The sequence below is a fragment of the Gobio gobio genome, assembly GCF_949357685.1.
Source record: "Gobio gobio genome assembly, chromosome: 22".
Taxonomy (NCBI): domain Eukaryota; kingdom Metazoa; phylum Chordata; class Actinopteri; order Cypriniformes; family Gobionidae; genus Gobio; species Gobio gobio.
Genome location: NC_137118.1, coordinates 45,666,586 through 45,693,354, shown reverse-complemented (window position 1 = coordinate 45,693,354; position 26,769 = coordinate 45,666,586). Strand labels below are relative to the sequence as shown.

The following is a 26,769-nucleotide window of genomic DNA, read 5'->3' as shown; positions in this document are numbered from 1 at the left end:
AGATGAGGGTGGATGGGTGTGCCACACCTCAGGCACAGGTTCGCCTGCTCAAATCTGAGGTGTTAAAGGGGTGGTTGCATGCGATTTCACTTTTTTAACTTTAGTTAGTGTGTAACGTTGCTGCTTGAGCATAAACAGTATCTGCAAAGTTACAGCGCTGAAAGTTCAATGCAAACGGAGATATTGTCTTTTAAAGTTATGGCAGTTTATTGCCTACAAAAACGGCCGGTTTGGACTACAACAAGCTTCTTTCCGGGTTGGTGACATCATAAACACCTGCTATTAACATAAACACTGCCCCCGCGAACACGCAACAAAGTGGGCGGGGCCACGTCGCAGTCATTATGAAAGAGAGAGAGCTGTCGCAGAACTACAAACTACATTTGGCCATCTAACCAATCTAAGACCATTGTGTTTTTCAGAGGGATGGGCTTCATAGAAGCAGGAAGCAAACGAGCCGTTCAAAGGACAGTGGAGACAGCGGTGTGGAATAAAGGTAAAATATAAGAAAAATATGGCGTTTTTAAAAAAAATAAGTATTAACACATGTTATACTGCGCCCCATAAACCACGGAACCACCCCTTTAAGGCTGATTCTGTGTCGGACCTACGCCATATCCTCTACACCGCAAGTTAAGCGTCGGTTTTCATTCGCCAATGTGCAATTACACATGCAGACCGCTAGTAGGCAGTGTCCACGGGCATGTTGATGGTGTAACACACAGTATCAAGGCAAAAGCTGAAGAAGCAGCTTGTTGTGTACATCGGCCCTGTCCCAAATGGCACCCTAAACCCTCACGGTCTTCCTCTGAGTCCGCACTTTCATGACTTTGCCGGGAAGAAGTCCGCTGTCCCAGTGCGGGCTCGGCAGAAGTGCGCATCAAGGGCACATATCGACCTCAAGGGGGCGCTCGCGAGCACCCTTCTGAGACCTAAAATGACAAATGGGACACCCTGCGGCCATTGGAAGTCCACAAGACCGAAAGTGCACATGAAGTGTGCCATTTGGGACAGGGCCATTGTCGGAGTAGCAGCAGCAGTGATGGCGGCAATAGATGCCGACTGTTTTAGAGCTTGAGTTGTTGTATCTAATACAAATTAAGCATCTCTAGTTGATGAGTAGAGTTAAATAAGAGGCGATCTGGCGCTGGAATGTGTTTGTGAAATGTGCTCGTGGCGCTGTTTTCAGTATCGGTGGCTCGTGCACAGACCAACGCTTCAATTGATTGACTTTATTAATTCCGTCGAAATCACAAAACGAAATGCACCCTTAAATGTGTCCTTGATATACAATCACTGATTAACATCTTTGGTTTCAATGAGAAAATAAATAAATAAACTATGGATTTATTCACTAACAAGGAATCTCTGGACTACTAAATATTGTGTTATATAGCAGATGTAAGGATGAAACTATCATCCCATTTCTGTAAAAATCGCAAATATCGGCCTGATATATCGGTCTAACACTAGTGGGGATTACATAATCACCACGGACAAATAGCAGTTCTTTTACGAAACGTTTACAAGCTGTTTTAGAACTCCAGAAACAAACTTCACATCATCCTCTGTGATGTCCCAGCAGTTCATTCTGCGATTCCCCTTGAAGGCGACGCCTTTACTGGCAACAAACTGATCAGAGTACTCAGAACTCATCTCTGAGGGCGGTCCGGTGACATTTTGAGTATAATTACGACCATCATGGCCCTGTCAAGACTCATTTGAGGAAACTGGTGGGCTCGTCTTCAAACATTAGCTTGAAAAATAAAAGCTCCGGCCATGGGAATGACTGTTTTTTGGCTTTCTGCATCAGAAGACCCACAGAAGTTTGAGTTGACAGGATGACCAATCGTACCACGCTCACTGCAACTCACTAATTGCAAACTGGGTGGAGAGACAGGGTGGAGAAAGTGAGGTCAACGTACAATAATAAGGTCACAGTTTGAGTCTTCTCTTCCAAAACAAAGCTGACTGATTATTTGTGGAACTACTGCATTCATAAGCTTGTAAAAAAGGCCACTGGCAGCATTACTGACTAAAGACTAGCCTTTACCGCTGTTAATTCCAGCCGTGACTGAACTATTAACAGACCTGCAGAGACAACAGAGACGAATGATACTTCAAGGATTAGTAAGCTAGCGATCAGTGTTCATGACTGCGATTATGGGATACAGAATCTCATCTAAAACCAGAAGAATCTGCTGACAGCATCTCCATTCCCGTTAGACTGGTTGTAAAGTCAGGGCTTGATTCAACGAGCATGCTGGCGACCACAAATGTGACGCTCAAACGTGCCAACTCTGGATGACTCATTACATTCACCAAAACATTCATAACCAAGACGAGGTTCTTACCGAAACTGTAACTGCTGCTGGCCATTTCCATTACTGGAAATCGAGAAACATGACTGAACGCAGCCACTCTGTACCAGAGAGAGAATTTGAGTTTGAGAACTGATATTTGATGGTATTTGCTCCGATCGCTCTGCTTTAGAGCACCCAACACAACACTTAGGCCTAATAGGAGGGAAAGTTCATGCACTTAGTTCTCTGAATAATAGATTATATGATGTGGTTGTGACCCTACTGGCTTTAATGAGCAAAATGGATGGCAGCAAGTTATTAGTGGTTTTCTCTAAGGCAGGTTTTGTGATTACTATTGCTTATACTAGAGGTAGTAAACGTTTCTGTGCAACTCGTCCTTCATGGGTTGAATTGTGGACAACAACAGCTTGTTGAGAAGAGTTGGGCAATTGCTTATAAGATTTTTCACCAGGTTAAAAAAAAAGAAGAAAAAAAAAAAGAAATAATATTTTTCTATTAATAGCTTTGTTTTATTGTGTTTTATTTTTATTTATTTTTATTTTAAACAAAATTAATTACTTAATTAAAATAAAATATATAAAGAATAAAAAAAATATATAAAAAATATAAAGATAAATATAAAAAGAAAATATAAAGATATAAATATAAAATCAAGTAAAATCAAATGTAGTTAAAAAAAATTAAACAGCAAAGAAAATAAAATCAAACTTTAAAATATAAAATGGCAAAGAATAGATAAAACAAACTATAAAGGATAAAATTGCAAATATATGTAAATGTATGTATATATAAATGTATGTATGCATGCATGCGCGCGTGTGCGTGTGTATACGTGTGTGTATACTGTATATATGTGTGTGTATGTATGCATGTATGTGTATGCGTGTGTGTGTGTGTGTGTGTGTGTGTATGCATGTATGTGTATGCATGCGTGTGTGTATGCATGTATGTGCGTGTGCGAGTGTATGCATGCGTGTGTGTATGTGTGTGCGCGCGTGTATGTGTGTGTGTGATGTATGTATACGTGTGTGTATACTGTATATATGTGTGTGTATGTATGCGTGTATGTGTATGTGTGCGTGTGTGTGTGTGTGTGTGTGTATGCATGTATGTGTATGCGTGCGTGTGTGTATGCATGTATGTATACATGTGTGTGTATGTATGCATGCATGCATGTATGTGCGTGCGTGCGTGCGTGCGTGCGTGTGTGTGTGTGTGTGTGTGTGTGTGTGTGTGTGTGTGTGTGTGTGTATGCATGTATGTGTATGCGTGCGTGTGTGTATGCATGTATGTGCGCGTGCGTGTGTATGCATGGGTGTGTGTATGTGTGATGTATGTATACGTGTGTGCATACTGTATATATGTGTGTGTGTGTGTATGCATGTATGCATGTATGTGTATGTGTGCGTGTGTGTATGCATGTATGTGTATGCGTGCGTGTGTGTGTGTGTGTGTGTGTGTGTATGCATGTATGTGTATGCGTGCGTGTGTGTATGCATGCGTGTGTGTATGTGTGATGTATGTATACGTGTGTGTATACTGTATATATGTGTGTGTATGTATGCATGTATGTTTATGCGTGCGTGTGTGTGTATGCATGTACGTGTATGCGTGCGTGCGTGCACGTATGCATGTATGTGCGCGTGCGTGTGTATGCATGTGTGTGTGTGCGCATGTATGTGCGCGTGCGTGTGTGAGTGTGTGTGTGTGATGTATGTATGTATGTATGTATGTATGTATGTATGTATGTATGTATGCATGTATGTGTGTGCATGCATGTGCGCGTGCGTGTATGCATGCATGTATGTATACACACACACACACACACTTGCACTGGTGGAGAGACTCGAACATCAAAAAGACTTGGCCAAGAAACAATCACCTAGCAACCATCCACAACACCCTAGCAACTGCATAGCAATGTCCTGGCAAGCACCCACAACCTCCCGGCATCCTGGCAGCGAGTTTTGCATTGGCATGCACATTTTCTTCTGTAAATGTAAAAGTCCAGTTCTTTTTAAATACTGCTGGAACATTTTCCTGACTCGAAACTTTCACAATGCTCATCCTAAACAATCCCCTCCCCAGCAAAAAAACAGGCTGCTCTCAAAACAAAGTTCCACTAATTAGTTGCACATTGAGAGCATTCGGTCCGAGAGTGAATGCCAGGTCAGATATTGGTTTTAGCCTCTATGAAAATTCCCCTTTGTCCTGCGCATTTCCAACAGCAACAGCTAAAAGCAGTAAAAGCAGCGGGCATTCATCAGAGAGGACAGCTGGCTAGTTCACAGTCGTGGCGCTTTGACACACAGATCAGGCGCAATCCAAACACACACAGCGCAGTCAGCCTTTTCAGTTCCCTCACCTTTAACTCCCAGAATTCCTGCGCAGAGAGGGGAGTCCCGCCACAACAGGGCCATGAAGAGCACCGTCCTCCTCCACGGCGACACGCATTCGCTCTGTGTTTTCAATTAAGAAAGGACACGGGCTTGTGTCACGGCTCAAACGGGGTTAAAGCTCACAGGGACGCAGATATACCAGCGGATCCAGACTCATACAGTAATCTACAAGCTGGACCGCACCGCTTCGGCTCTTCACATGGACACTGACTGGACTCACTGCATACATTAATAGGAAAAGGGAAAAATTTCTCTAAAATGCCACAAAAAAACATCCTATATTATTTTGAAAATTAAAGTGAACTAACTAAAAGTAAATAAAACACTACGAACAAAAAGTGAATTCAGGCATAAATCATCATGCCAAATTATGCACATTGTAAATGTATGAAAAATGGAGATTTATTAAAAATTACATTTACAGTCTTATTATAATTATTAACTTGACTTGAAGCGAGTCAAACGATGGCAAAGATTATTTAAGTGTAAAAATAGAAGAAATGAGAATTCTCAAAATAAATAAAAAATAATAGTATATTTAATATATTTCAAATAAATAAATAAACATTTAATATGTAATATATTTAATATATTTCAAATAAATAAATAAATAAACATTTAATATTTAATATGTAATATATTTCAAATAAATACATAAATAAACATTTAATATGTAATATATATATAATATGTAATATATATATATATATAATATGTAATATGTAATATATATATATAATATGTAATATGTAATATATATATAATATGTAATATGTAATATATATATATAATATGTAATATGTAATATATATATATATAATATGTAATATGTAATATATATATATAATATGTAATATGTAATATATATATATATAATATGTAATATGTAATATATATATATAATATGTAATATGTAATATATATATATAATATGTAATATGTAATTATATATGTAATATATATATATAATATGTAATTATATATGTAATATATATATATAATATGTAATATGTAATATATATATATATAATATGTAATATGTAATATATATATATAATATGTAATATGTAATATATATATACAATATGTAATATGTAATATATATATATATATAATATGTAATATGTAATATATATATATAATATGTAATATGTAATATATATATATAATATGTAATATGTAATATATATATAATATGTAATATGTAATATATATATATATATAATATGTAATATGTAATATATATATATAATATGTAATATGTAATATATATATATAATATGTAATATGTAATATATATATATATATAATATGTAATATGTAATATATATATATAATATGTAATATGTAATATATATATATAATATGTAATATGTAATATATATATATAATATGTAATATGTAATATATATATATAATATGTAATATGTAATATATATATATAATATGTAATATGTAATATATATATATAATATGTAATATGTAATATCTCTATATATATATATATATATATATATATATATATATATATATATATATATATATATAATTAGCAAAATAATAGTATATTTAATACATTTCAGATTAAAAAAAATTTATTTTAAGAATAATATAATTCAAATAAATACAATAATAGAATATTTAATGTTTCAAATAAATAAATAAATATGTAATATATTTAAAATAATGTAAAAAAAATATATAATTTAATATAATATAATATAATATAATATAATATAATATAATATAATATAATATAATATAATATAATATAATATAATATAATATAATATAATATAATATAATATAATATAATATAATATAATATAATATAATATAATTAATATATATAAGCAAAATAATAGTATACATTTCAGACACAAATTTTGTTTTAAATATTTTAAGAATAATATAATTCAAATAAATAAAATAATAGTATATTTAATACATTTCAAATAAATAAAATGCATAATATAAGTAAATATTTGATATATTAATAGCTAGGATAATCTATTTAAAATAAATAAATACAATTTATTATATAATATATTTAAGAAATATAAATACATATTTGATGTATTAATAGTTAGAATAATCTATTTACAATAAATCAATAACAATAATAGTATATTTAATAAATTTGAAATAAACAAAAATAAATATAAATAAATAGTTGAAACATTAATAGTTAGGATAATCTATTTAAAATAAGCATTATTTTATATTTTACATTTATATATTTTTTTATTAATTGGTTAAAAAGGTGAGTATGTATTTATTTTTTTAAATAGTAAATAAATTATCATAATTATTAATGCATTGAAATATGTATATATACACACACACTAAACACACCATTTGTATTTAATAGTTTTCTCCTGCTTCTCATGTGAGCTATGAGTGGGGCAGCACTGCTGTAGATCACACAGGGACAGGCTCATATTTAGACTCTTTCTTGCTGATAAGGGAGGGGAAACAGGGCTAAAACGGTTCCTCCGAGAGCCTGATTGGAAGAGGGGAAGAGAGCCGAGAAGAACCGCGATGCATTCGGTTATCAGGAGCCGCGGTATCACGGATCGGCTGACGAAACGCAGGCTTTATCAGCGCCACGACTGGTCATCTTACAGTTAAAAAGGCACATCTGATTGGACGCAACCATACGAAACCCAGGCACACACACACGCAGGCATGTCAACAAACAGCGCGCCCGGCTCCAAGTTCTCACCGGGAGCGGGACAAAGCCTCCAAAGAGCCGGGAGAAACGGACACTCAGCTGAATTTCAAAAGGCTTTTTTCCTCTTCGTTTGATTCTCAAGGACACAAGCTTGGAGAGGGACTTGACAAGTAGTGCTTGAGTTTTTGGATCAGCGGAGACGAAGAGAGACAAGTGAAAAGCAGAGAGATAGAGGGAGCATAATAGAGCGAAGGCCGGCGAGAGGGATGGGGGAGGACAGAGGCGCGCAGGATGCATTAGAGACATTTCATTGAATATGAAAGCAAACCTCCAACAGGCTTTAAAGAACACGGTTCTCTCAAGAGCACTACAATCTGTAACCCAAATACGTCTGGATGCATTTCGCACGCAAGTACACAAATGAATACAAACGGCATCTCCAAACGACTGATCCGCAGAACGGCTTATTTCACCACACAGACTTTACTCGTTTTAGACCACTGAGCACAAGCGACAAACACGTGGTAATGATCAGGTGGGGGTGGATGGGTAATTAAATATAGGCACGGGCTATAAAGCCACATCGACGTGCAGCGAGGCCTCATTGATCAGCCTGGCGCATATGGCTTTCAGCTTTGTTCCGCTATAAACCAAAGCCCCGGTGTCTGTCTGCTACTTAAAATGAAAACATATTTAACAGAGCCCACTTTCCTTTTTGAGTGAGGCTCTCGGAGACACATTTGGGGCTTTGGCGAGGCTGACGCCCACCGTTCACTCCCCGTTCATCTTTCCTCAATTCTTCCCGACTTCCTGAACTGCACATGTCCACTCCAGCTTCCAGCGCTCTGGCCAATGTATATTAAAAGTAAAAAAGTATAAAATAGGGAAAACCACCACCACACACACAAAAAAAACTTTTTTCAGTGATAATGCATCTAACATGAGCTCAAGGGTAGGTGGAAATACTGACATCAGACCCAAAACCCTGTAGCAATATCCAAATTAGATGATTATTAGACATTTAATGTGAACTTGTTGTATTTATATTCGCAACAAACTGAGATGTTCTGTGTATTCTGACACCTTCAGAACCAGCATTAACTTCTTGAGCAGTTTGAGCTCCAGTAGCTCGTCTGTTTGATCGGACCACACAGGCCAGCCTTCGCTCCCCACGGGCATCAATGAGCCTCGGCCGCCCATGAACCTGTGGCCGGTTCTCCACTGGTCCTCCATGACCCTGTGGCCGGTTCTCCACTGGTCCTCCATGACCCTGTGGCTGGTTCTCCACTGGTCCTCCATGACCCTGTGGCCGGTTCTCCACTGGTCCTCCATGACCCTGTGGCCGGTTCTCCACTGGTCCTCCATGACCCTGTGGCCGGTTCTCCACTGGTCCTCCATGACCCTGTGGCCGGTTCTCCACTGGTCCTCCATGACCCTGTGGCCGGTTCTCCACTGGTCCTCCATGACCCTGTGGCCGGTTCTCCACTGGTCCTCCATGACCCTGTGGCCGGTTCTCCACTGGTCCTTCCTCTGACCCAGTCGTCTGGCAGTCACAATTGACATATCGGTAAGCTCCGCCCCCCTTAGTTACTGTTGCTAACTCGGACAAACAAACGGAGTTGCTAACTGTCTTACAATAACAGCTGTCAGTGTGAAAAGATGTTTTTGGACCCCCTCCGAATGATGACCAAACTTTACTGATGGTTTATGAAGTTTATCACATCGTTTTTCACAGCGTAAGAAGTGCGCATTAACGTCTCATTCACATAAGTTTTCATAAGTCACATAAGTCTCATTCGCAAATTATACAAAAACACTCACAGTAAACAAACATATAAAGGCCGTATGCCTTTTCGGGGATGCTAATGAACTGTAAACTTTGTATCTGCAAAACAACTCCGATAAACTGCTAATGTTTGCTCGTCCTTTCACTTCCCATAGACTATAATGCCCATCAAAATAGGAGTCCCTCCTTAGTAAGACAGATAATGCAGACCATAAACAGATCTAATGTAAAAATTAGGGCTGTCAAAAGAGTATTAAAAACTTGAAAAATATTAATTTAAGGTATATTTAGAACGGATAAAAATGTGTGATTAAGCTGCGATTAATCGAGAGGTAACTCATGACAAGCATGCGGTTAATCGCGAGTTAACTCGTGGCAATCATGCGGTTAATCGAGAGGTAACTCATTACAATCATGTGGTTAATCGCAAGTTAACTCATGACAAGTATGTGATTAATCGCGATGAAATATTTTAATCGATTGACAGCCCTAATAAAAATATATACAAAACAAATCAGACGATAAATCACAATAAAATCTGTGACATGTAGACCTTCATTTACGCGTTTTTGACCAACACTGTTAACGTTACATGACGTGAGAACAGTTTGTTATTCAGTTTGTATGTTAGCAGGGACTCACTAACTTTAATCGTAACTTAATGAGAGTATGGCAACCAGAAAATCCTCTCAGGACACCTGGAGTCAGTGTTACAGTACCCCAGACACATCGTTTCACCATTTTTGTAGCCTAAACACCATCAAACCGATGAGAGCTTCGGATTTTCCAATGTTTCTCTATGGTGCTGAAACCTAAAGATGTCCAAGTTCCGATCCCCGTGCGACTGATACTCAACTGCCATTGGCTTATCTGCGTTCGAGGGGAGGGGCTTACCGATAGGTCAATCTGGCCCTGGTCAAACTCACTCAAATCCTTACGCTTGCCCATTTTTCCAGCTTCTAACACATCAACTCTGAGGACGAAATGTTCACTTGCTGCCTAATATATCCCGACCACTAACAGGTGATGAAGAGATCATCAGTGTTATATATTAAAAAATTAGGGCTGTCAAAAGATTAATCGCGATTAATCGCATCCAAAATAAAAGTTTGTGTTTACATAATATATGTGTGTGTGTACTCTGTTAATTATTATTTATATATAAATACACACACATTCATGTATATATTTAAGAAATATTTGCATGTATATACATTTATATAATATATATAAATATAAATGTTTTATATATAAAAATAATATTATTTTCTTAAATATATACATGCTTGTGTGGGTATTTATATATAAATAATAATTAACAGAGTACACACACACACATATATTATGTAAACACATACTTTTATTTTAGCGATTAATCTTTTGACAGCCCTGAAAAAAAAAAAAAATTCACTACTAAAAATAAGTGCAAGCAGCCAGAAAAGACAGTTAAAAGCCCTTCACTGGAGGACCCAGTGATGCTTTAGATGCTCCCTGAGCTCTTCTGAAGACCAGAGGCTCGGAGCACATGTGAACGCCGTATTCTTCCAGCTGTTCCTGCAGTAAAGGCTTCGGCCAAGACCCCCTCATTCCCCCTGCGGACGGGGCACGGCTTCCCACAAGCCTCCTGGGCTCTGGTTTTGTCAGCTGTTCTCAGAGCCAGCTGCACGGGAAACAACGAAGAGCTGCATAGCACACGAGAGGAGTCAGCCTAAAGCAAACCCGCCCTGAGAGGAGCTTCACTTCTATGATTTATCAGTTCAGATTCATCTCACCCAAATCCAACCCAACAGCATTGCGAGCTCTCAACCCTTCGGAATAGACATGTTTGAAGGGTTAGAGGTAACATTATACCTCAGGATTGGTGTACTCGCACATTATTGGATTTTAGGCATACCGACGTCTTTCAGAGATGTGTGTTCATTAACAAAACCACTCAACGGGTTAATCAATGAGGGGTGGAGCGCGAGTATGAATTATTCTTTTGAAGGTAAACGTCAAAGGATCTCTTCTGCCCTCAGTCCTCGCCGATCACAGATCAGAGGAGAAGACCTTTCTCCGCTCCTGCAACTCAAAGATCTCATGCATATTCATCAGCCTGCCTCGCATGAACCTTGCGTGGGATAATAAAGGAAGTGAAACATTACAAAAATCTCAGATTACGACAGGAAAAGGTCACGACAGAAGTCAATCTTTCCCTTGAAATCATCTAAAGCGGCATGTCCCAACAGATCTCAGGAGGCCCGAAACTACACCCATTTTACAGGCCTTCCTTATCGGACACTCCCATTTCAGGCTTTGGACCCTCTACTAGTGAAATAATCATCTGAATCGGGTGTGTGAGCCGGAAGGAAGGATAAAATAGGATAAAATTAAGTTAAAAGTTTAAAAAAATAATAATAAACAAATAAAAAATACAAGAAAATTTAATTGAATATAAATTAAATATAAATTAAAATATACAATTAAATAAAAAAATTAAATACAATAGAATAAAATAGAAATAAAAAACAAAAACAAGAAAATTAAATAAATAAATTAAATGATAAACATAAATACATTAGAAAATACAAGAAAATGTTTAAATAAATAATATAAATAAATTAAAATATAAAATTAAATAAAAAATGAATACAATAGAATAAAATAAACAAAAAATAAATACAAGAAAAATAGAAATAAAAATAATAAAATACAAGAAAAATTTAAAATAATATAAATAAAAATATAAATTTAAATAAAAAATGTAATACAATAGAATAAAATAAACGAAAAATTAAAAATACAAGACAAATTAAAATAAAATAGAAATAAAAAATAATAAAAAATAAATGATAAAATAAATAAATAAAAATATAGATTAAAATAAAATACAAAAATAAAAAAGTTAGACCACTTGTAGAAAACTTAAAAATAATTTCAAATGTATAGGTCACCAAAGATGCCATATAGATGCGAAAAAAAGATAAACTACATTTATTGATAATTTTAACAAAATGTTATTGAAACAATCTTTAGGGATGCACAGACAATTCTGACAATGACAAAGACAATTCACTTTCTTTTCCATCTGAAAGAACAAACATCTGAAAACGTGAACAGAAACCGATCGGGTTATGAAACTCGGGAGGGGGGGAAATGAACGCAAACACAGGCTGATGTTGATATTAGCTGGAAAGAGCTTGTGTTTACTGTTGTGTCTACACATCTCTGTTTGGATTACATCGATCAACACTGACATGCACATATTTACACGCTTTCTATACAGTTGTCAATCCATTTAAACAACTTTTTTTTAAATAGTTTGAGCCTGTGTTATTGTAAAGTCACACCAATTGAAGAAAGTTGGTGTACTGACTCAAAATTAACAACTTACTATTATTATTATTAACAAAATGTGAGCTGCCCAAGATGGCCACCAAGTGAACCGACACACACACACCATTTAAATGGCACTCAGAAACAATGCTATTAAACAAGCGTGAGAGTAGGCATGTTAATTGAAGTCAGTAATGTGCATTTGGGAGTAAAACCTGTCAACAGCCTGTCACTGTCCGCTCTATTTAAGAGTCCCGGCCCTGCTCCACCTGCACAAGTGAACACTAGCTGTTCAGAGCACAAACAGAGTAGTACGACCTTTGACCTCTTAACTCCAACAGGTGCGCAGGCTGCATAAATAAGAGTCTGTCACCTTGCCGGTCAAGACTCATATTCAACAGGCCGTTTGGCACTAACGCAAAAGCCTCCAGCTGCACTTCCTGATGGCAGAAACTTTCAGAAGTTCTCCTTCAAAGAGCAACACGCTGACTGGAAAGAGTTATTACAGCAGAAAAAGATCCTCAATCGGCACCACATGCCACATCGGCTCACGGACAAAAGGAAGGAGCGGCCCGCCACATATGCTCCCACTTGGGCTGATCAAAAAGAGCCGCTTGTCATTTGTTTGTAGAGGTTAATGGCCAAAACCTGAGAACCTCGGATCCTGGCTCGAGTGGGGAGATGGTGCATTCCTGTCTGAGGGGAAAGTGGAAGGTGGACTCGTTCCATCTGGAAAAGCCCTCTCGCATAGCGGGAATGGGACCAGCATGCAGCTGGAGCCATTGGGAAGAGTGGCATGGCGACAGGCTGTCACGCCAAGCCCTTATTGTGCCCGCTGGAGATGGGTATTGTGGCACGGCGAGGGCTGCCAGGCTCCGGCGCTGCTCATTTTAGCTCATTTTTAAAAGCTAACGAGCACACATGTCCTCGGCCTGCGACGTCAACCGACATGAAACTCGAGACAAAGCCGAGTCTACAACTGCAGCACAAAGGAGGAATTCTGCTGCCAAGCTCCGCCCCCCTCCATACCTCCTCCTCCTCCAGAGATAGAGAGAGAGAGAGAGCGAGAGAGAGCGCGCGAGAGAGAGAGAGAGAGAGCGAGCAAGCCAACCAGCCATGTGCGTGTCAGATCTAATTCCCAGTGTGTGATCAGTGCTGGAGGCACATGTGGCCACTTCCCAGAAGGACGCCGCACAAACCATCAGCAAACAAAGACGCGCTGCGCCCAGGCCGTATCAGTATTGGTAATATGCAGATAAACACAGAGGTGCATTAGACCAAACGGTGCTTTAGAGCAAGCGCCTTGCCGATTGGGTTCGATGTGTCATTCTGAGCACAACACAAACAGATCCATTATTCTCGGTGCCACAGAGGCAGATGAAGCCCGGCGAGATCCCTCAGGGTTCAGTCCGCGGCCCGTTTACATTCTCTCTCCACACCTCTTCGCTACTGAAGACAAACGCATTTCAAATGGGAACAGTGTGTACTAGGAGATGCACCGAAGGCAATTTGCGGATTTCCTTTCAAAGTATTATAACTGACATCATATACAAAGAAAAACTACTTTCTGCAATTAAAAATTGTACTTTCATAAAGTATAAAGACTAATAAAATAAGAACAAATAAACAAATCAGATATGAAATAACAATAATAATAGGGCCCTATGAAATGTTTATTTACACAAATTCACTGTTGTGTATTTTAGTTTTTCTGGTACTCAAATGAAGGCATAAAATATTAATTTATTTTTAATGAAAATGAAATTTGAATAAACCTTTTCAGTTTTTGGCAAACAAAGGCAAACAGAGGTTTACTGTTCAAATTAAACCATGGCAGAACAATTGTGTGATTATTCCTTTAAAAATAAAGTTAATAATTATTGTATTGTTATTATTAGTAGTATTACATTAAGACACATTATACTACAATAATAATTTAATTTCTGTCACAAGAAAAATTGTGCACAATACAAGCCCTATTTAATCAGAGCGATAAATATAAATAAATATTAAAAATAAATATAAGAAAAATGATTAATAAATAAATTAAAATATTAAATTAAATTAAAAATAAATACAAGAAAAATGAAAATCGATGAATTAAAATATAAAATGAAAAATTATAAAATAAATATATTAAAATATAAAATTAAATAAAATACAATAGAATAAAATTGGAAAAAATACAAGAAAAATGAAAATAAATAAATAAAAATAGAAAATAAAATAGAAAATAAATAAATGTAAAAAATTCAAGAAAAATGAAAAAATAAATTTATTAAAATAGAACATTTTATTAAATAAAAAAATTAAATACAATAGAATAAAATATAAATAAGAATATAGAAGAGAGTGAGAACGCACAGCTGATGGTTTTGCCTGGGCAACAAAAAACGGCTCAGAATCGGTAAGACATGAGACTGACCGGTCGGTCACCGATCTGGGCCGATCATATGGAAAATCGTCCGATTCCGATCCCTGGCCGGTCGATCGGTGCATCTCTAGTGCGTACATTAACGGGAATTCACACCAATGTCGGAATTACAAGTTTTCGACAAGTAATATAAAAATGCTCATGTCTTTGTTCAATTCAAATTCAAGTTTTAAATGGTAAACAACCAAAATGATAAGTCATGCTATCACAGCCAGTGTTAAACTCAGCTACACTTGTGAACGGTGCATTGCTACACCTGTTTTTGCTCATGTATTTTCACTGAAATGTCGCTAATGTGAACGTACTACTACGTATATTTAACAAGAGAACACATTAAAGACCACGTAAAATCGCTTAATCTTCCTTTTGTTGATGCATTTCCTACTGAAACAGGAAATTGCATAATCTAAGGGCTCATCGCTGGTTACTTTACATCACAGACATCAATCATCATTTGCTAAACTGTCTGTATTTGAGCATGTGTCTTATTTTCCAGCCAAATCATCCAAAAATCCTTGAAATTAAAATTGGCTTGAAAAAGCAACACCGCATAAGATATTAAGACATTAAAAATATCCTTAACAAATTTCATTAAAAGCAACACTGCATGAGATATTAAGACTTGTTTTCATAATTTAGTGTAGTATAAATATAGTATAGTATAGTTTAATATGAGTATATTCTACACTGTTTTACTGTATAAACAAAAACAAAATACACTCAATATTAGAGACAATTTCTGAAAAAAAGTCTTAATATCTTATGCAGTGTTGCTTCATTTAAATGCATCTTGTTTTAAGGATTATAGATTAAAACTCAATGCGTAGTCATATTTTTACAAAGTATTCATAATTTTAGGACTGGACATAAAATGAGCAAACAATACTTTTGGTCAGTTAGGCATTTAAATAAACAACTCCATTATATTTATGAGTACACTAGAATAGCCTCAAATATAACAGACATGGACTAAAAGATGCCATCATGATCCTTAACGCACTTGACCAATCACAACACACTACTCCAGCCGACCAATCAGAGAACAGTGTGCTTTCAGAAGGCGGGGCTTCATAGAGACAGGAAATAAACAAAGCATTACTGACAGACTGGGAAGAGAGGAGCCGCAACAATGGAGAACATGCAGCAAAAAAAGACTATACTTTAGAGAAAAATAGACTTTTGCTATTCAAAACAAATCTCCAAGTTTAATTACGTGAGCACTTCAGCCGTTTGTTCTCCACAGATGCAGGGCAATGTGACAATCCACGTTTAAAACTTTAACCTTGTCAGAGACAAACATGCCAAAACCTTAGTAATGCAAACGCCACCCACGCCTGCTGGCAGCCAAGAGTGTGTGTGTGTGTGTGTGGACAATCAGGTTCGGCACAGCTGTGTTCCGCTCAAGAACTTTTTAAAAGCATGTCAAAGTCACAGCAGACTTACTGCAAAAGGCCGCCATGCCAGTGTGGCCGCCTGTCGCACGACCGCAGACCGATTTTCCTCAACGTTAAACATATTACTTGTGATTCCGAGAAGGGGAAAAAAAATGCTTACTGGGGAGTTCTTAAAGACTTCTGGCCTGGTGTTAAATGATTCCTTATCCAGAAAAACTCGTTTAGAGGATATGAGCCACTCCAAACCACGTTTGAACAGTTACTGACTCACTGGCTGGTTTTATGGGGGTGCGATGAACTCTTATGAGGCACAAAAGCAGGCTTGTAACCGAGTCAAACACAAAGAATGACTTATTCGCTTATCTCACGGTGCGACTCGGAACAACTCATTCACTTAACGTCAACTTAATGCGCCGATGGCTTCACCTTTCATCACAAACACAAAGACTAATCGTTCTGGTTAGGCAAGAGCCTGCAAACCAAACAAAGGATCACGGTGTCTTTTACAAGCAATTTTGCACAATTCCATCATGTAGGAGTAAGTCAGATTACAAGCTGGTGGACTGACATCCAAATAAATGCATTCCCAAACGCTCCCCGCCCTTTGTTTTCCTTCTCCGGGTGTAATTTACAGACTGCGAACCCTTTTGGTTTAACACACGCGACGATTTGTCACGCTGCACCCCATTTCTGAATCCAATTCCGCTTTGTAGCGTTATGCCTTTTCGCACGGCTTGCGGATGGAATTACAATCATTATTACAGCTCACAACTAGCCTCTTTCCACCTGCGTTCACGCCGTTGTCAATATCCACGCTAAATTAATGGATGCCGCACATTTCTTGCGGTGCTAAATGTGTCATTTATGGCATATTCTGCCGCTCCGCGGAGGAAGTCAGGCCCGTCCATTCGTCTTGCTTACGCACCCATAAATCTCGATCGGTTTTGGGCTCTGCCAGGGAATTGACACACACTCCTGCCTCCCGCGCTCTAGTAAATAAAAATGATAAAGGCCTGTCAATAGTTTGCATACTCTGGCTCGGAAAGCAAATCGAGCCTCCGCAGTGCCGCAGCGTTTCCATTTCCCCCGTCTGGCAGCCTCATTTCAAAACCTGATGGGAAAACATGCCACCACACACACACACACACACACACACACACAAAAACAATAAAACGGCACCTCCTGCTACAGGGAATCTTCATCACGTCAGCCTTAAAGGATTACTTCACTTTTAAATACACTTTTGCTGATTATTTACTCACCCCCATGTCATCCAAGATGTCCATGTCTTTCTTTCTGCAGTCGAAAAGAAATTAAGGTTTTGGATGAAAACATTCAAGGATTTTTCTCCATATAATGGACTTCAATGGGACCCAAACGTTTCAAGGTCCAAATGACAGTTTCAGTGCAGCTTCAAAGGGCTTTAAACGACACCAGATGATGAATAAGGGTCTTATCTAGCGAAACTAACAGTTTCTGTGAGATACCGAGCAGTATTTATGCTATTATTTTACCTCTTATCAGACGAGCGTGATCATCTCTGAGCTCCGCCATAACTTCCGCCAAGTGTGGTCAAATACGATCGTGGTCATAGATGTATACGTAGATGCCTCATTAGAGCTTGCACGGATCAGTAGAATGAGGAATCTACGATCGATATATCTATGTCCAGGATCGTATTTGACCTTACTTGGCGGAAGTTATGGCGGAGCTCAGAGATGATCACGCTCGTCTGATAAAAGGTAAAATAATAGCATAAATACAGCTTGGTTTCTTGCAGAAACTGATGGTTTGGCTAGATAAGACCCTTATTCATCGTCTGGTATCGTTTAAAGCCCTTTGAAGCTGCACTGAAACTGTCATTTGGACCTTGAACCGTTTGGGTCCCATTGAAGTCCATTATATGGAGAAAAACCCTGGAATGTTTTCATCCAAAACCTTAATTTCTTTTCGACTGCAGAAAGAAAGACATTGACATCTTGGATGACATGGGGGTGAGTAAATTATCAGCAAAAGTTTATTTAAAAGTGAACTAATCCTTTAAAGAGAGCCTAAACGCTAAAGAACAGTTCGATTAATGATCACAACAACACATTTTGGATCATTCACAAAAACGTGCATTAGTGGACCGGCCTGGCATTTCATGATCGCCTTCGACCTGTTCGACTTCAGGATCTTCTGGTTCTTGCACCCACTGGTGCTCATTTCTCAGCTGAAGGGTGAGACTTGACGGGCGAGGCGTTGGATCAACAACAGCGATTCACACGAGGCCTGTGCGAGCATGTGCGGCCCCTGAAGGAGCCTGCATTTGTTTTGTTTACCTAAAGACGGGCTGTTTGAACGAGACCGGCCCTGGGAAGGTTAAACTCTCAGCGTCCTGCTCTTCATAGCTCATTAAAGCCAGCGAGCAGACGGAAGGAGGAGGTGTGTGTGGTGTGTGTGTAAGTCTATCCAGCACATGGGTCCCAGAAGGGGGAGCTGCAGCAGGAAATGGTGGATAAGTGGTGACCCGGGTTTGCTTTTGAAACTGATCGTCAGGAGCACAGCTGCTAGCTCTGCTCCGTGGTCAGGTTAACCACGCTTAGACAAAGAGAAGAAAAACAAGAGAAAAGGGAAATAACAGCCCCTCATCATCAAACATACCGCATTCAGCTCCTCCTCTACACACTCACAGCTGGGCTCTTTAAAGGGAGCGCGCACCCAAAAATCGACATCATGTGACTGTTTACTTGCCCTCAAACCCATATTCATTTCTTTCCATCGTGAAACACTAAAGGAGAGCTTAAGATGAACGTCACTGCAGCTTTTTCCACACAACAAAAGTAGTTCAACTGCAAAAAAGGGCCATAAAAGTACAAAGCTGTTTCAAATAGAGATTTTGATTCTCCCACGGTTCTGAATAGACCACTAAACAAAATAACACTATGACAAAATGTTAATTGCTGCAGTCCATTTAAAATGTTTAATTAATCTATGTATTAATAATAATCGGGTGCAAATCATTGAATCACTCATGAGACTTCACTTGTTTCATTACTGGATGAATCAGTGTTTCTGAACAAATCTCTTGAATGAATGATTCAATGACTCATTTATAAAGACTTCACTTGTTTCATTACTGGATGAATCAGTGTTTTCTAAAAAAAAATATCTTGAATGAATGATTCAATGACTCACCCATAAATACTTCACTTGTTTCATTACTGGATGAATCAGTGTTTTTGAACGAATCTCTTGAATGAATCATTCAATGACTCACTCATAAAGACTTTGCTTGTTTCATTACTGGATGAATCAGTATTTTTTAATGAATCTCTTGAGTGAATGATTCAATGACTCACTCATAAAGACTTCACTTGTTTCTTTACTGGATGAATCAGTGTTTTTGAACAAATCTCTTGAATGAATGATTCAATGACTCACTCATAAAGACTTCACTTGTTTCATTACTGGATGAATCAGTGTTTTTTGAACGGATCTCTTGAATGAATGAATGATTCAATGACAAATACATTTTTAACAGTCACTTGTCGCCACCTACTGATGTAATGATGTTATTATTTGAAGCGTCAAGTCACTTTCAAAAGGTGATTTGCTCTATGTTGACGATACCGTAGACATCAGTGTTTATATCTGAACTTTAAAGTTTTATCTAAGTTCTGCTGTGATAATATGAATATTTGTTAGACAGAAATAATGATACTGTGTGCTTGAAAAGACTGTTTGTGAAGCCGTCTCATACCTACACATGACAACGGCTCTCTCTGGATCAAAACACAGACCTATAAGCCGTAGTCCAATTGTGTCAACAAATATTTTAATTAAAATAAATAGCAGACAGGAACTAAATATTCATGTTTTTTGATAGCTCTAGTTTTTTAAATAATGCAATCATAGTCAATAACGACTGACCCAGTATACATATGCGATTAATCAGTTAATATATACATGACATAAGTGTAATATTACAACATGACAGCAACTCTAAAAGACAGTATGTGTGCATATGTGAGTCTTTTAAACTACTGTAATGGAGCTTTTTGTCATTATTGGAGCATGGATGATGAGTAAATGACGACAAACAATTTGGGGGGTGGAATATTGATTACATGATGGGTTTTAGGGTCTATATTTGCAATGTCTTTCCATCCCTCAATGGACTTTACATGTCAAAGCCTGCAGCACTTCACACAGAGGCCTCCAAACAGCCATTGAGCAACCCCAAAAATGGTTGCTTTAGCGCACCAAAGCACTCGAAGCGCTTTCACCGAGCCTCTCCGTCCCCTTCAAAGACACACAAAGACATTAGCGGAGAGCGGCGCACCAATCAAGCAGCGAGCGCCAATCTAAAGCTCCTTATGAGCAATAGTTAGCTATTAATGTGAGCTTAAAGGTCTCATTCATCACCACGCCGTTTCCAGGTCTCAGCTGCGGCCTAGATAATGAAGACCGATCGGGTCTTCCAAAGGAGGGACTCGTGGTGCACGGAGGCTTCGGGACAAATAACCCACTCGCCGTCCTTCAACATATGGAGCGCGAGAGGTTGCGTTGCGTTTAAGGACGGTCCCCCTGCGAGACACGCCTGGTTTGTGCGTCAGCGCGCTTCGGGGTATCCGTCCGAATCCAGACCCGCTGCCAGGGTCTCGCTGTAGCCTGGATTAGGGACAGGACAGGCAATCTGGCTTTCAAGGTAAGTCCCTGCATTCGGGTCCAATGCCGCGAGCGCGGGAATACTGAGCCTTTTTATGGGGCCCGGTGCCGTATGGACCTGCGGTGAGCCCTGATGTCTGCCACAAACGCAGGCCAGGAGAACGGACGGACAGGGCGGGCGAGAAGCCGTGTAATGGAAAACAAACAGAGCAGAGAGAGAGTCCTCGGTATCCCTGCCCCCACAAACTCCACTCCTCGCCCCCCTCTTCCTCACCCTCGGTGAAGGTTAATGGTGCTGGAGGAATACAGATCAGCGCAAGATGGATGAAGAGGTGCTGGAAAACTCTCCCGCAGGTCTGGAGTCTAGAGATTAACTAAATATTAACTAACAAAAAAACCCATACAGCTGCGGCACTAAAAGCAATTAAAGACGCTCGCTCCTCCATCAAACGCCTCCCTGTGAAACAAACCAGAGAATGAGCTAATAATATTTAGACTTCCCATGCTCCTTGCCCAAGTGCATGTTGAAGGTTAGTACAGACGATCTCTTAAAGGGGAAGTGTGGCGTGTTCGGAATAGCATCCCCCTTCTGCACTATATACCATTGCACATTAGCGGCCAAAGGTTTGGAGAGACTACAGAATAATAGCAAGGTTGCATTTATTTGATCAAAAATAACGTTTTCTATGTGAATATATAATAAAGTGTAATTTATATCCTGTGATCAAAGCTGAATTTATCATCGTTACTCCAGTCTTCAGTGTCACGTGATCCTTCACAAATCATTCTAACATGAGGATGAGCTCAATAAACATTTATGATTATTAATATTGAAAATATTTGTGGAAACCATGACACTACCATTCAAAAGATTAAAAAAATAAATTCATACTTTTAATCATCAAGCATGCATTAAATTGATCAAAAGCTACCGTAAAAACATTTATAATGTTACAAAAAAACTTTCGATTCATCAAAGAATCCTGAAAAAAATTTATTGTGGTTTCCACAAAAATATTAAGCATAAAAAAAATGAACATAAGTGACTTTAAAACATTTTAAAAAGTCTAATTATGCAAACACCTGTAGTCTATTTTTGGCATAATAAACAGCATGCAGAGAACACTACATCCCACAATGCAATGCGCTCGACTTGGCCTTCCATTCCCCATGTGACGAATGAACCGAAAGTAGCCTAAGTCACAGTTTAATCATTTATTTTTATAATAAACAACAATTAATTTGTCTGCAAAAAGGCATTTGTATGCAAACAATGTAAAATGCAAAATAATATTTGAAAAGAGGGAGAGCCGGATGTCACTTGTAAGCAGTAACACACTTTGTGATGTCATGTGACTGTACACTATCAGGAATGTTTATCATGGCATAATGCATACTATAATATACCATCCCATGAGGCCACAGGAGAGCAGGATTTGTGAATGAGTGAAGTGACGCAACTGACACTGAAAAGGTCACATGACAATGACAACACTGCGAATGTAGTACGTCCAGATTACATTCATACATAAAGTAAGTACTTCTTCAAAATAAGTGGATGTTAAGGTTATAAATGTTGAGTGTCAGTGTTAAATACAGAAGGAAACATGTCATTGTGGCGTAAGGGATGCAAACATTGGGTTGTCAGTTAATACAGGGATTCCATGGGGTCTTAAAAAGTCTAGAATTTCAAAATCACAATTTAAGGCCTTAAAAAGTCTTAAATTTGCTGAAGTGTTGAGTTCTAGGTTTTAAATCATTTTAAACCGATCTTAATTTTCCTATATCCATGTAACGCTACCTCTAATGCTCACTGAAATGCTCCCGCAGCGCTTAATGTTTTTTAATTCTGGGTGTTGTAGTTCTTTCTTTCGCTAGTCCAAATATAATTTGCTATATTACAACTACAAATGAGACCAACATGCCTCTTATATTGCAGCCAATCAGCTTCCGTGTTATTGGCGCGAGTCTTTTTCGGATTGTACCACATACACATAAAACAGATTTTATTCTTCAGATAATAATCCTCCAGTTTTTCGCATTTCCGCGATTACTAAATACAACGAAAAATCAACAATGCATTTCTTGAGATCCTGCATGATTCGTAATTTCACCACGAAATAACGGCAAGATGCAAAAATAAACAAGAATTATGCATTTTGTTCATTATATTGTCATGTGTGACTATTGTGAATCTAACATAATACAGTAAATGTGGTACCCTAATTATGAAAAATGCACATTTCTGGAAATTACCACCTCAAATTCAGTAATATCCTGGTGGGATTGAGCCATAGGAAAGTGGAAGTTTTTCGATAAAAGTTTATCAATTTGAATACATTCATTTACTTTGCAGGTAATTTTGTGACTGCATTTCTTGCATAGGTCTTAAATTTCATTCATAATGGTCTTAAAAAGTCTTAAATTTGACTTTGAAACCCTGTAATAAACACTTGTTGGCACAAAACTTGTCTTTTTTTTCAAACTGTCATATACCACCAGTACTCGAGAAACTCTGGTATTGTTTTGATAAGTAACTCTTAAGTGATCTTAAAGAAAACTAAAGAACAACCTTTTGAAATCACTGACCCGGCCTTAGGTTTGTGTGCTTGAACTCTCTTCTTCAGCTCGATACTAACTCGACAATCACCGCCACCAGAGTTAAAATTGATTCTGCAACAACAACATTGAATTCCATTTGCATTTCAATTTAATGCTGATAAACAGCCAATGAATGCACTGAAAAACACATCAACGGCTTCTTTCAATACACAAAACGCATCGTTTATTGCCATGCATTTGAATGATCACCCATTATCTTTAGCTGAACGTATCGATTCAGACGATGACGGGGAGAGAGAGGGCGAGGTGTCTTCATTCAGGCTGTGCTCCTCTGAACACAATACAAAAATACAAAATAAAACGGGCAGTCAAACCTAATATGACAACACCATATGCACAGATGGGCCGCATATGGATCTTAAACTGAAGAACAAAGACGACGGCTTGACCGTATGCATGGGGAATAAAGCAACGGCCAGTTGTCAACATATGTAAAGGATGCATGCATGCTACAGAGAGAACGCTGGAACTCAAATGCATCCCCATTATAAAAACACAGCAAAAAAAAAATGCAAAGGTTTGCAACCAAAAGTTGCAATGCAAATTTTCTCTTCTCCCAATCCCAATGTTTGCGATCGTGATCTAAGATAGTGGTGTTATTCATTTAGAGAGGGCCCAGGGCCTTGTGACCAAACTCCACCCTTCCAGGGCACTGGATGCTGCTCAAGTATGTCGATGTTGGGAAGCGGAGCACATTCCAGTCAATCACGGGCTGAATCCGAAACGCACACACAAGTGGCTACTGGGTAACGTCTTACTTCAGGCTGGGAAATAACACACGGAGAAACAATAATGATATAAGGACAACCTGTCGTTGTGCCGTGATCCTGTCGAGAGGAAGTCGAACTCCTTGATCCTCTCCAGATACTTGACTCTCGGATTGAAGTGCGCCATACCGAGAAACACCACGATCCTCCAGAAAAAAGGTCAAACGCTACAGAAAATGACTGCCGACTGCTTACTGTATGCACTTCATTTATGAGTTTACCACGGCTGCAAACCGTCTTTACTAGTGTAACACAAATCCTTGCGTGTACAGCATTAAGTAGTTGGGTTATCGGCCACCATATCGGTATCAGCCGATATATGTTCATTTTTAATGTTATCGCACCGATAAAAATGTGTCTGATATATTAAATCCGATAAATAATGCAGGGCTCCAGAGTGCGACTAAATGGTCGCATTTTGCGACTAAAATTTGAGAGTGTGCGACTGAATTTGACATCCAGTAGCACATGTGCGACCAGTAAATTTGCCTGCTGTCGGTACTGGAGAAATTAAGAAAATACACTTACTAATTATAATTGATAGACGTTATGTCTGGCAAATTCTATCTTTGCCAGCCGTTTCTATATGAGATAATATTAAACCGTGATTTGTCCGTGATGCATTTTTGCCATTCGCAATCCAGAAGAGAGAGAGAGAGAGAGAAAGCGAGCAAACTCACGTGGAGCTACAGCGAACTCAACACCACAGTCAGCTTAATGAGTGAGGATGGCCAAGAGAACTACACAGAAGTTTAGCTTAAACTTTAGGGATGTGCTGTGATATTAATCTAATTTTATTTTCGATTTTGGCTTCCAAGAATTATAAAAAGATGATATGAGGTAAAACTATTCCTATAGCCGTGTTCCGTCGAGCTCATCCTTCCCTTCACAGCTGCGCTGTCATTTCTCCCTAAACCTAAACTAAACGTCAGATTCAGTGATTGTTGTAAACTGCAGTCTCTACTGTTGCTAAACTGCGGGATGTGTTTGATAATAAAGAGCTATTAAATGCACAATAATCCGCGCTGTTTCCAACTTCAAGGCGGCTTATGTGTGTGTGCTGCGAAATGGACCGACTTGCACTTAATATTTTAGGCTTCGTGTGCGCGTCTAAACCATCTAATAAACAACAAATAGCCGGTGTCAAATTGACCGGATTGGAGAGTAGTTATTTTAACAGTTTATATCTTAAATGGGCGTAAATAGTTTGGAGAAATAGGAGACTATGATATTATTAGTTCTACATTCGATCGGTCTTAAAGGGGCAGTGTCAGATAAACCTGCTGACGATTGAGCCATTAATTTGAATCGAACAAAAGGCAAATAGAAAATATTCACATCTCTTGAATTAATAACTTTAGCTTTTATAAGCATTAATCTATCAATTTATACAGTGAAAACTATGCAGTGTTATTTTACATTTCATTACTTTATTAGATTTCTTTGTAGGTTTGTTCTTTACAGTAATATTAATGTTAGCAGACCTTCCGAATGCCTTGACACTGGTCCATTTACAAATAGATGTTTTATATTTTTGTTCAAACTTTGCGGTTTCTTTTGCTCTATATATTTTACTTTTCAGATTATAAAGCCATGTTAATTATGTTCTTAATTATGTTTTTTTTTTTTTTTATAAAAAAAAAAAAGTATAATAAAATGAACTGGTAAGAATACTGTTAAAGTACCGGATCGATAAGCAGTATCGGTAAGAGTAGTAATACCATTAAAACCTTAACGATACCCATCCCTATTAGTAATACAGTGGAAATTAGTAGATTTGGTTTGCATGTTGATTTATGGTGTGCGCCCCTAAAATTTCTGGTTGTGCCCCTAAAATTTTCAGTTGGGGGCCACTGTGCTCCTAGTGAAAAAAGTTAGTCTGGAGCCCTGTAATGAATTATTTCCTTCAGCTGAGACACTTCAGATGCTCACTGTTCACCATGATGGGTTTGAATTGATTGAAATATGATTGGAAAAGAGGAAAATACAGTTCAGAGCAACATGAGCAGCTCAAGTCTGTCATATAGACGACATAACATTATCATCAGAACATCATAATTGTGTGTTTGGGACATGGCTTTAATGCTGAGGCTTTTGTTTTTGTAATCAGGCTCTCAAGAAATATATATCGGTTATATAAACATACTATTTATATACCATCCCATGAGGCCACAGGATTTGTGAATGAGTGAAGTGACGCAACTGACACTGAAAAGGTCACATGACAATGACAACACTGCGAATGTAGTACGTCCAGATTACATTCATCCTATGCAGAAGATAAAGTAAGTACTTCTTCAAAATAAGTGGATGTGTTAAGGTTATAGATGTTGAGTGTCAGTGTTAAATACAGAATGAAACATGTCATTGTGACATAACGGATGCAAACATTGGGTTGTCAGTT

The 26,769-nt window shown here is 38.0% G+C and overlaps 1 protein-coding gene across 1 annotated transcript in view; it reads right to left on the bottom strand.

Annotated features, from left to right (window-relative positions):
- LOC307118278 (zinc finger SWIM domain-containing protein 6) overlaps window positions 1-26,769 on the bottom strand; it is a 110,145-nt gene that overhangs the window by 73,652 nt on the left and 9,724 nt on the right. The gene's annotated exons all lie outside the window — the stretch shown is intronic.